This window comes from Telopea speciosissima, chromosome 11 (genome assembly GCF_018873765.1).
Source record: "Telopea speciosissima isolate NSW1024214 ecotype Mountain lineage chromosome 11, Tspe_v1, whole genome shotgun sequence".
NCBI classification, from domain to species: Eukaryota; Viridiplantae; Streptophyta; class Magnoliopsida; order Proteales; family Proteaceae; genus Telopea; species Telopea speciosissima.
The window spans coordinates 8291780-8301818 of record NC_057926.1 but is presented as its reverse complement, the minus strand read 5'-3'; positions in this window follow the sequence as shown (position 1 = coordinate 8301818).

Sequence of the window (10039 nt, the reverse complement as noted above, 5' to 3'; positions counted from 1 at the left end):
GGCCCATTTAAAATTTCAGGTTGCCCATCCACTATATTATTAGTTACATCATTGTTTAATAAAAGTCCAGTGCGAGTCCATTAAGGATACATTTTCAACAACAAGATTGACATTTGGTGGATCACAAACATGTCCTGGAGCATGAGGCTGCAGCCCGGATGGCTCATTAGTCCGTCTCTGCGCACTATTTTCAACATCAATAGGCCGTGAACAATCGGCCAGTTTACACTGATTTCAAGAGCCGAGAACAGAGATATATGATCGGTGGAACCATAGGCAGCCAAGAAGAAATGGAAAAGGAAGAAGATGTAGGAGAAGATAAAGTGGAGAAAGGAAAATTGTTTTCAACAAATTTAACATGACGAGATATGTATATTTTTTGGTGGATGGATCAAAGTAGCGGTATCCAAGGTGGGTGGTGGAGTACCCAATGAAGATGCAAGGTGGGGATCGTGGTTGAAGTTTAGATTTAACATATGGCCGAAGCCATGGGTAGCAGAGGCACCCAAACACCAAGTAGAGCATAATCAGTGTTTATATGGACAATTACCACCAAGAATGGTTAATGGCATCCTGTTGATTAAGTAAAAAGCACGGAAGGCAGCCGTCCAAAACAGTTTAGGCATAGATGCGAAATAACATGGCCAAACCGGATTCTACAATATGCCGGTGTTTTCTCTCGCCACGCCATTCGTTGGGCGTGATGTGGGCAGGAGAATCGATGGGTAATTCCATGAGTTGAAAAAAGAGCGGCTAGTTTTAAGAATTCTCCACCTCCATCGATTGAAAGGCTTTAATAGGACGCTGAAAATAAGTTTCTACTAATGATTTGAATCGAGTAAAAAAGCAAGAATATCGATTTGAGTCGAAGAGGAAACAACCAACAATATTTGCTAAAATCGTCAATGAATACAACATAGTATCTAAAACCATCAAATGATGAAACAAAGCGGGGCCCCAAAGATCATCGTGAATAAGGTCCAAAGGACCAAGACTTATTGTAGGAGAAACAAGAATGGTAGCTTATGACTACTAGAGCAGTGGCAAGCCTCACGGTGAGACACCTTACCAAAATGGAATCAAAGTAGAGGAAAGAAGTTTTGAATACGTTTGGGAGATAGATGACTAAGGCGTCGGTGCCAATCCGTGAAGGTGGCAGCTACGAGAGAGATGGTGGAACGGGTGCTAACAGAATGCAACACCGTGAGTGGAACACCAAATAAACCGTTGCTACTCGGCCTTGGCAGCATCCTGCGTGTCCGGAGGTCCTTGATAGAGAAAGAATGTAAATAAAATTCAAAAAACACATGGTTGTCGAGACAAAATCGAGAGATGGATAGCAAATTGTAGTGTATATTAGGAACATAAAGAACTCCAGACAAAGAGAAGGTAATCCCAGAAAATTCAGCTAAAGTAGAACCAAAGTGGGATATGGAAAGTGAATGTCCATTACCTACAATGACATTGTCATTACCTACAATGACATTGTCATTACCAGTATATGGTTCAGAAATAGCTAGGTTAGAAAGATCTGCAGTTAGGTGATTGTTAGACCCACTGTCTAGAAGCCAAAAATCAGAATTAAACGAGGAACAAGAAGAAGCAAGACTGAAAGCAGAGGAACCAAGATTAATACCAAGGTAAGCATGATTGAATCGCTGAGGACATTGGGATGCAAGATGACCATCTAGGCGACAGATCTTGCAGCTGGCCCTCTGAGATTGTAAAAATGTGGAAGAATTATAACCATTCCCAGACTGAGAAGCTTACTGGGACGAATTATAACCAGGTGTTCCCTGAGTTTGATTTTGCCTACGATAACCAGTATTATATCCTCGATGCTGAGAGTCACCGGAATCAGCATAGGACTGTGAAGAACCACCATTATTGTATCTCCTATCAGAATGATTCTATCTGCGGTCCTGATTGCGACCTTGAGACCAAGAACCACTATTATGGTAACCCCGATTGCCGCGATAAGAGCGATTTCCATGGGACGAAGAGCCATGGGAAGGTCGTGATCGATCGAGGAACCACCATAACATTGGCGGTCAAGATTTGCAAAGGTCGCCAAGCGTAAGATAGCATATAAAATTCCCGATTAAGCGAAAGTCCGGAGAGATCCAAGAATGACATGGTCTCGATCGGAGACGAACAGAGAGTAGAGAAGTCGCGATATTCATCGCCTAGACCACGAAGCACAAGAAGGATGAGAACTTCATCCGAAACAGACAATTAACAAAGTGCATGCATCCGCACTGATCGCGCCTCAGAAGATACTGCACACCATGTGCGGTTCCTCGCAGTAGAAGAAGAAGGCGATCTTTGAGGTTCATAATTCGAACGAGACGACGGAGCAAACACTCTATTTAGGGTTTGCCAAGCTTCAAAAGAAGTTTGAGCACCAATAATGTGCGGCAAGGTTTCTTCGATAAAGAAGAAATCATCCAACCGAGAAGTAATCGATCCCGCCTATCCCAAAGATCACAAGCAATATCAACGAAGATGGCGATGAATCTGCAGAGAGAGCAAGCGGGTGAAGGTCGAGGAAGGTCCCGTCGACATAGCCAAGAAGGTTATGGCCTTTGAGAAAAGGAAGGAACCGTGTGCTCGCGCAAGCAAGAAGGTTGTTGCAAGAGCTTCAATGGTAAAGAATGATGAGCAGAGAAAACCGGAGCGAGAGAAGAACCAAAGGAGAGAACCCCGGATTGACCTTCTAAGCCATGGAAGATGAGAGTCAAAGCAGAGAAAAAAGGAAAAGCTAAGAAAGAAAGACAAAACGTAAAGAACTCATTTGAGCAGAAAGTGCTCGATACCATGAAGAGTCTAGTAACTTGTGTCAATTTCATTAATGAATTGTGTGATATTTATAATACAACAGTGGAGCTGAAACAGAATAGAATAATCTAGAATACAAGAACCCACTTGACCCACTTGGTCAGTTGCAACTAAACAACTAACTGTCCACATGGGACGCTGATGTGGCTTTCTCTTTTACAGTGTTATGCCTTCCATTTTTCCCTTTCCCTTTTCGTCTCTTTGTTTTTTTTTTCTAGTGTTTTGCACTGTTACTGTCATTGGGCTTCAGGCTGAGTGAGGCTGAGTGAGAGAGAGACCATTTTGTGCAGGAAAAAAAAATGATCTAGAAAGGTTAGGAAAATGACAGAGACAATTTTGCCTAACTGCAACGCTGACTTATGGTTTTGTCTACTTGATATATCTTCTTTTTGTTGTTCCTTCTTCTTTTATCACAGCTGCTCCACCATTCCCAGAAGCTAAAATCCTGCTGCCCTTCCCCCACCCCTATCCACCATTCCTAGAAGCTAAAACCCAAATGCATGGCTATAAAGGATTAATGTGTATTGCATAAGAAGCTGTATTGCTTGTTTGTGTCAGTATAGCTGTAGAACCTGTCTTCCATGTTCTCTTTAAAACTTAGAGTGAACAAAAGTTGCAAAGGTGTTGTTGATTGGTTTTAATTTCTGTAATAGCTACTTAGTAGTACTAAACATGGATTATAAACAGATAATCTGGTTACTAATTATGGTTCTACCTTGGCTGTTGGCTAACACAAAGGTCAATAAACCCAAATGCATGGCTATAAAGGATTAATGTGTATTGCATAAGAAGCTGTATTGCTTGCTTGTATCAGTATAGCTGCAGAAACTGTCTTCCATGTTCTTTTTAAAACTTAGAGTGAACAAGCTTACATGTTTTAAATGAGACAGTTAACTTGAAAAAGGGCTTTGGAAACAGAAGTTTTTTTTTTTTAATATCAAAAGGGTCTGTGCAAAGGGTATAAGAAAGGCTTAAGAGATTGGATATTCTCTTAACAAGTTTGAGTAATGATAGGTGAGGCCGAAAGTAGTGTGTGAGATGTTGGTTTTTTACTTGAAATACAAAGAACATAAAACCAAGGACAGTGGTCTTCTGGACTTTAATTTCAAGATGGAATATAAAGAGAGAAAAAAAAAAAAAAAAAGGGAGGAAACTAGTCCTTTGGACAATTAGAAACAAAAGTTTTGAAGGGAAAAAACAAAAAAGAAGATCCAAAGGAGGTTGGGGCGGTTTATTTATTTAATTACTTATCAATTGGCTTCTTTACCATTTGTCGGTTTTACAAATTAAAACTCTTCAAATTCCACTTATTGTATGTTATTATTAAAATCATTGATACTCATTTATATTTTTTATCATAAAATAAAATAGAAATAATTTTTACTCAAATTCAATTGCCTCCATTGTTGAGCTTAATTCTACCATTGTCTCCAAAATTCAATTTTAGTTACCAATTCAGCCATTTCTGAAATGTATGCATAATGTAATTAGATCGAGCTATTTCAGTGGTAGTAAATAAACTGCCACCAAATTTATTTATTTTTTGGAAGAGGGTTGGACACACCGCTTGCTTTCATGGAGCTAGCGGTTGTGCCCAATGGAGAGGGTGGGAATGGGTGGACACGGGAACATTTCCATAGGGGGTAGGAGAGAGACAGTCTCTGCTAAGTGCTCCACCCCAGAAGATGCTTGATCGGGATGGGTTCTGGGCAAATACAATTCATGGATGATTCAAGTGTTAAAAATATATTGATACCAGGATTTTACATATTTACATCTGTTCATCTTGCTTCAAACAAAATGCAGTAGCAAAACTCCTCCTGTTGTGGCACTCTCATCTCCTCCTATTTACATGGATCATGATCATTTATTTGTTTCTATTTTGAAAGCTAGTAGATAATCAGGAAGATCTGATCAAGTAATTGGAAACCATGCACCAGGAAGATGTATATGATATAAGTTTGATCTCGTGCACATGGATACTAAGAAAAATCATATGCACAGGATTGCAAATGGTACCAGTCAACCTTAAGCAGAACGGTAGGTGGCTTTGTAATTTCATTGCCCATCAAGGCTTTTGAATCAGTTTGCACTCTAGTGTGTCATTCAGTGAAAGGGCTTTCAAACCCTGAGCAATAGCATCTGCTGGGGTGTAAACGGAACCCACTTCCCATCTCAAATCCTAGATAACAAAAGATTGACACTGTTTGTTAGAGTAAAGCACATGAGCAGTTCTTTGGTTTAATTAAAACTAAGAAATATAAATGACAAAATAGAAGATTGGACTTTAAAGCCACTTCAAATTTGTAGGACTTGTGAGTACCTAAAGTTTACGGCCAAAATGCAGATTTGCCTATTAACCTACAAATCAATTTATCTCCTATTATTCAGGAAAAAAAAAACAATATTATAAATACCTTCTACAAATGTTATTGAAAATGCTGAATTGCTTCTAATTCTTAGCAAAATCTTTTTCTCATCTGTTAACACTATCTATGGCTATAGCCTACAGGTAAATCTACAAGGTGGACATTTTTTATTAGAGGCATATCTAAAGTATCTAACAGTAGAGTATGTGCAAGTATTAAAGTTGACATCAGCGCTTATAATAAGTGCAACGGATAACTGGAAACTTGTCACTCAGTAGTTTGACTTTCCCTTGAATATTTCCTAGCAAAGACCGTTGGTTGCTAAGAATGGATTAATCAGTTCTGTGCATATCAATGCCAAGGTCTTGCATCTATTCTTTCCAGGATCTCACAAGGAAACTCACCAAAATTTGATAAAGATGTGCCTACCATCACAACGAGATGAGGTGTTCGTCGCTGCTAGGGTTTGTCACGAGGTCGCTCGCCGCCGTTAGTCGCAAAGAGATGAGGTGTCGCCGCTGGCTAGGGTTTGTCGCAAGGTTGGACGGAGAAAATAGGGAAGAACGAAAAGTGGGAAGACGAAAGGGGTTATTTCGTTTAGGTTTCAAAATTCCAAAACAAAACGGGTCGGGTTAAACAGGGTGAGAGAGGACGAACAACGCCAAATGGGTTAAAGTAAGGAAAATATAAGTTTTACCGTTGGATGGTCTCCTGTCCACGTGGCAGGATCTTAGACTGGTGCTGGACGCTTCAGCTCCCGCCATGGCAAGACAGGAGCCAAATCGGTGTACAAGTAAACGAGACAAACCTCGGGGGTGTACAAAAAATTTACTCTTAAATAAATTAAACAACATTAATTCCTAAATACTTGCACGTAACAATATATATCCATAAGCTTATGCAAATCTGAGTCCGGTGAATCTTCACGTACATAAGCGTATGTGAACGACTCACAGACGTTCAGATGGAATACTCTCACAGATTAGATTCCCTAGGCTTCAACGAAGGGATTTCATATAGCGGGAAGATAGTCCAGAGAAGAGCTAGAAAGCAGAACTTTCTTGCAAAGAAAAATACAAAGGGAAAAGTCCTACTCTAAAAAATGATGGGATATTCTAAATTCTTACTAGGGTTGATATAAGTATTTACCTTCATATGTTGTATGTGTTGCGTGTGAAAACCTCCGTCGCCCGGTTCACCCACGAATGAGCCTGCAAAAACTGAGTTAGCGCAAGAGAGTCAATGTAGCTCCGGCCAAGGAATCTCCGACGCTCAAATCAGGTCTCTAGTGCAACAGCGTAACAGCTAGTAAAAAAGTGAGATGAGCGTTTGAGCTCCAAACCTGAGTATTTATAGAGTGAGATGAGGCGGTTGGAGGAGTCCTTGTATGGTAAGAGTCCTCTATTGGTAGGGCTCTTCCGCGCGGGACGGAGTGGAAAGTTATTTTCGGGGTCAGACTCTCACTAAGGTAAGAGTCCTTATTGGAGTGTAACTCCATATCGCGGTGGGGATTGTAGCTCGATTCTTATCCCGTGATTGTCGGGGCGTGCTGGCGTGGCTCCATGATCCCCGGTGGGCCGTTATGGTAGCTTCTGTAGAGGGCTCGGCTTCTGGCAGCCCTGGCCTCAGTGCTCAGTCCTGGGCGACCGTGGCCTCAGTGCTCGGCCTTGGCCTCGGCATATGTGGCAAGGGAGTCTCCCCTAGTCATGTGGGAGCTCGGCCGAGTAATGGTGCCCAGTCTTGGGCCGACATGTATAGGCTCGGCTCAGGGCTCGGCAGGCCTGAGCCTCAGCCATGGAACTTGGCCATGTTGAGGGGATTACATCTTTGCTCTGTACTTGGTGCAGCTCTGCACACCGGGTGCTCTGCCCGGTCCTTGACGGGCTAGGTGTTCATCCTCGGAGCTCGGCTAGGCCAAAAATGAAGTGCAGTCTCTTTCTTTGGATGAGCGGTTCGGCCCGGCCTTGGATGGCTCGGCTCGGTCCTAGGATTTGATCTCAGCACGTCCACATGGTGACCTCTGATTGGCTGGGAGATCTATGACTCATCAGTATTTACGCTGGAACACTAGAAGTGGAATCTGATAGAACATGCATTGGAAATATCAATTTATCCCAAATTCCAATTTTGTTATCTTCTTTTTCTAGTTAATATGATTGGAAGTTTGTCCATAAGTAGTTCAAGATTGTGATATATTCTCACTGATTCAATGGAAGAAGTGGTGTTTTCTTCATCTTTATCTTTGTTAGCTTTGCACAATCTTGACTATTAAGTGGAACTAGCAATTTCAAAATGACTTTATGCCGACATATGATTATACTTTTGCTAGTATTTGAATTTCTTTATGCAGATTTTTTTAAGTTGGAATGCATGTCTTGTTAATCTTCTTTACCATATCCAGTACATGGTAAGATAGAATTACATCATTGGTGATGAGGGAGACCAAGGGAAGGCTTTTTGTTGATAACATTTGCACCAAATAGATAGTTAACTTGATCAACATACTGAACATGTGGAGTCAACAAAATCATAAAATGTCTTGAGAGCTGCAGCATTGAAAAGGTTGTGTTCCTCAAAGTAGGAGTTAAATGCTTTGCCCTTGGGGAAAAAAATGAACTGGGGGCGCAAGTATTGCCCTAGTTGATATAGTTTATAGAGATTTGGGTTGCACCCAAATTCCACGCCCACAAAGAATTGGGAATTTGAGTAACTCAAATCCTGAGCCGCATAAGAATCGGGTGGGGCCCACCCGCTGGGTTTTGGAATTCCCTATTCGATCCCTCCTCCCCCTTTGTGTATTTAAGGAGGCAGTCGGGCACAGTGTTGTTGCTCGATGGCTGCTCCATCTTTGTGCAGCTCTTCTTCTCTTTAGTCTGCGTCTATCCCAAATTGTGAGTGAGTGTCTCCAAGGATCTCCATTATTATCCTTGGATTGGGAGGGTGAATTGTTGTGAAGAATCTTCTTCCCACAACCTAGTGAGATCATCGTGAAGCTTAGAGCCCGCGTGGATCGACGCGTAGAGCAATTAGATCCTTTCTACTGCGCCGCGTGGAAATCAACATCAAGATAATACCCTAACCCATGTTGTTTCCGTTTAACATAAAGATGGATAATTTGTGTTTTTTGAGAAGCATTCCTCAAAGCATTCAGAAGCCTTGACTACAAGTTTATATGCAAGAACATTTGGGCCCTGATAATAGTTGAGTTCCCTTTCGAGCCCTCCCTCTAAAGGTCCATCATGATAATTGTGTCCTTCTAAAATGCCTTTGCCTATCAGAGTCTTTGAAAATAAGGAATTCCGCATGTAGGCAATCAAAACTTGTGACTAGAATTTATAGAAAGAAAAATAGTAGTAAAGTGATACAATATCATTTCACTGCTATTTTTCTCTCTAAAAATGAACAAGCAACAAAATTCTTGCTATCCTATTCAAGTCTCCAATGAACAGACAATAAGAACATATGTGCTTTAGATCATTTGATCCAATCAATCTGAACTAAACTTCTATTCATTTGCAATAGACATCAAACTTCTGACTTGTGAAATATGGAAGTGAATATTGAACCGAATGAATTATCAGATTTACAAGAGACGCTACATATATAGTAGCGTGGGAAAGAAATAGAAACGAAAGAGACCAAATCGGTGCTACCTCTTGACACATGTGATAATAGAAAGTTGACTTAGATTGGGTTTCTATTTTCATATGTGATAAGGATAGAAACAAGGAGATTTTCTACCAAAAAAAAAACAAACCAAGGAGATTGATATAAAGTAAAACATGGAAGGCAAGCTGGTGCGAGAGGCGTGCGGATCTCTTCTAGTAGATCCTGCTAATACTCCCCCTCAAATTGAAGCATGAAGATTATGAATGCCCAACTTGGAAAGAATAAATAGAAATTGAAACCGACCGAGAGGCTCGGTGAAAATACCCTCAAGTTGGAGATTAGCAGAAACATGAAAAGTCTATAGCCAGCCAGATTGACTGTGTTCCTGAACGATGTGACAATCAAGTTCAAGAGACGCTACATGAGTCCAAAGGGTACAAGATACCAGTATCATCTATATTTTTTTTTTCCTTTTTCGGGATGGGTTACTGTAACATGTTCTTGATTAATGCTTAGTTCTAATAGCTTCTTTTTAAGTCGAATAAGTACTGGCTTTTGATTCTGCCATGTTATTACATTCAATTTTCTGGTCATAAAAGAATTGTCAAATCCTTCTAAAATCTTGCAGCATAAATGTTAAGACTTAGATTCAATGGTCCAAAAATGGAGAGAGAAAACGATTAGCTGCTGCAAACTATGGTTCTCAGGTTTGTAATGACCTCTTGGGGGAAAATATCAAGCTTTTTCCCCTGTTTCATTTTAAAGCAAGCGATGGATTGATGTCTAAAATTGGCTGTTGCCCGGGTTGCAGCGATGTTCCTGCTGCCCCAATTAAAGGCGTCGATTTGGAATCCAAAAGACTATTTTGAAAAATATTAAAACATAAGAGGGTATTTGTGATCACAAAGGGGAAATGAAATATTCCAAGTTTGTGACTACTAATATGGGCAGCAGAAACATAACTGCACAACCCGGGTTTGTAGAAAGCTTTATCTACATGTGATATAATATATGCTAATGGATTTGATCTATATGCATCACATGTTTCAAGCACACACAGACATCTCTCCCTTAACCAGCTTGGTTACAAACAAAAAATAGCTTTAGTTAAATGGAGTTTCTATTGAGATCTTCCTTATTAAGTATATTTATTGGGCACATGACGTTTGTTTGTAATGGCTAAATGGCTTTGCAATTCCTCCACGTTATAACATTAGGAATCC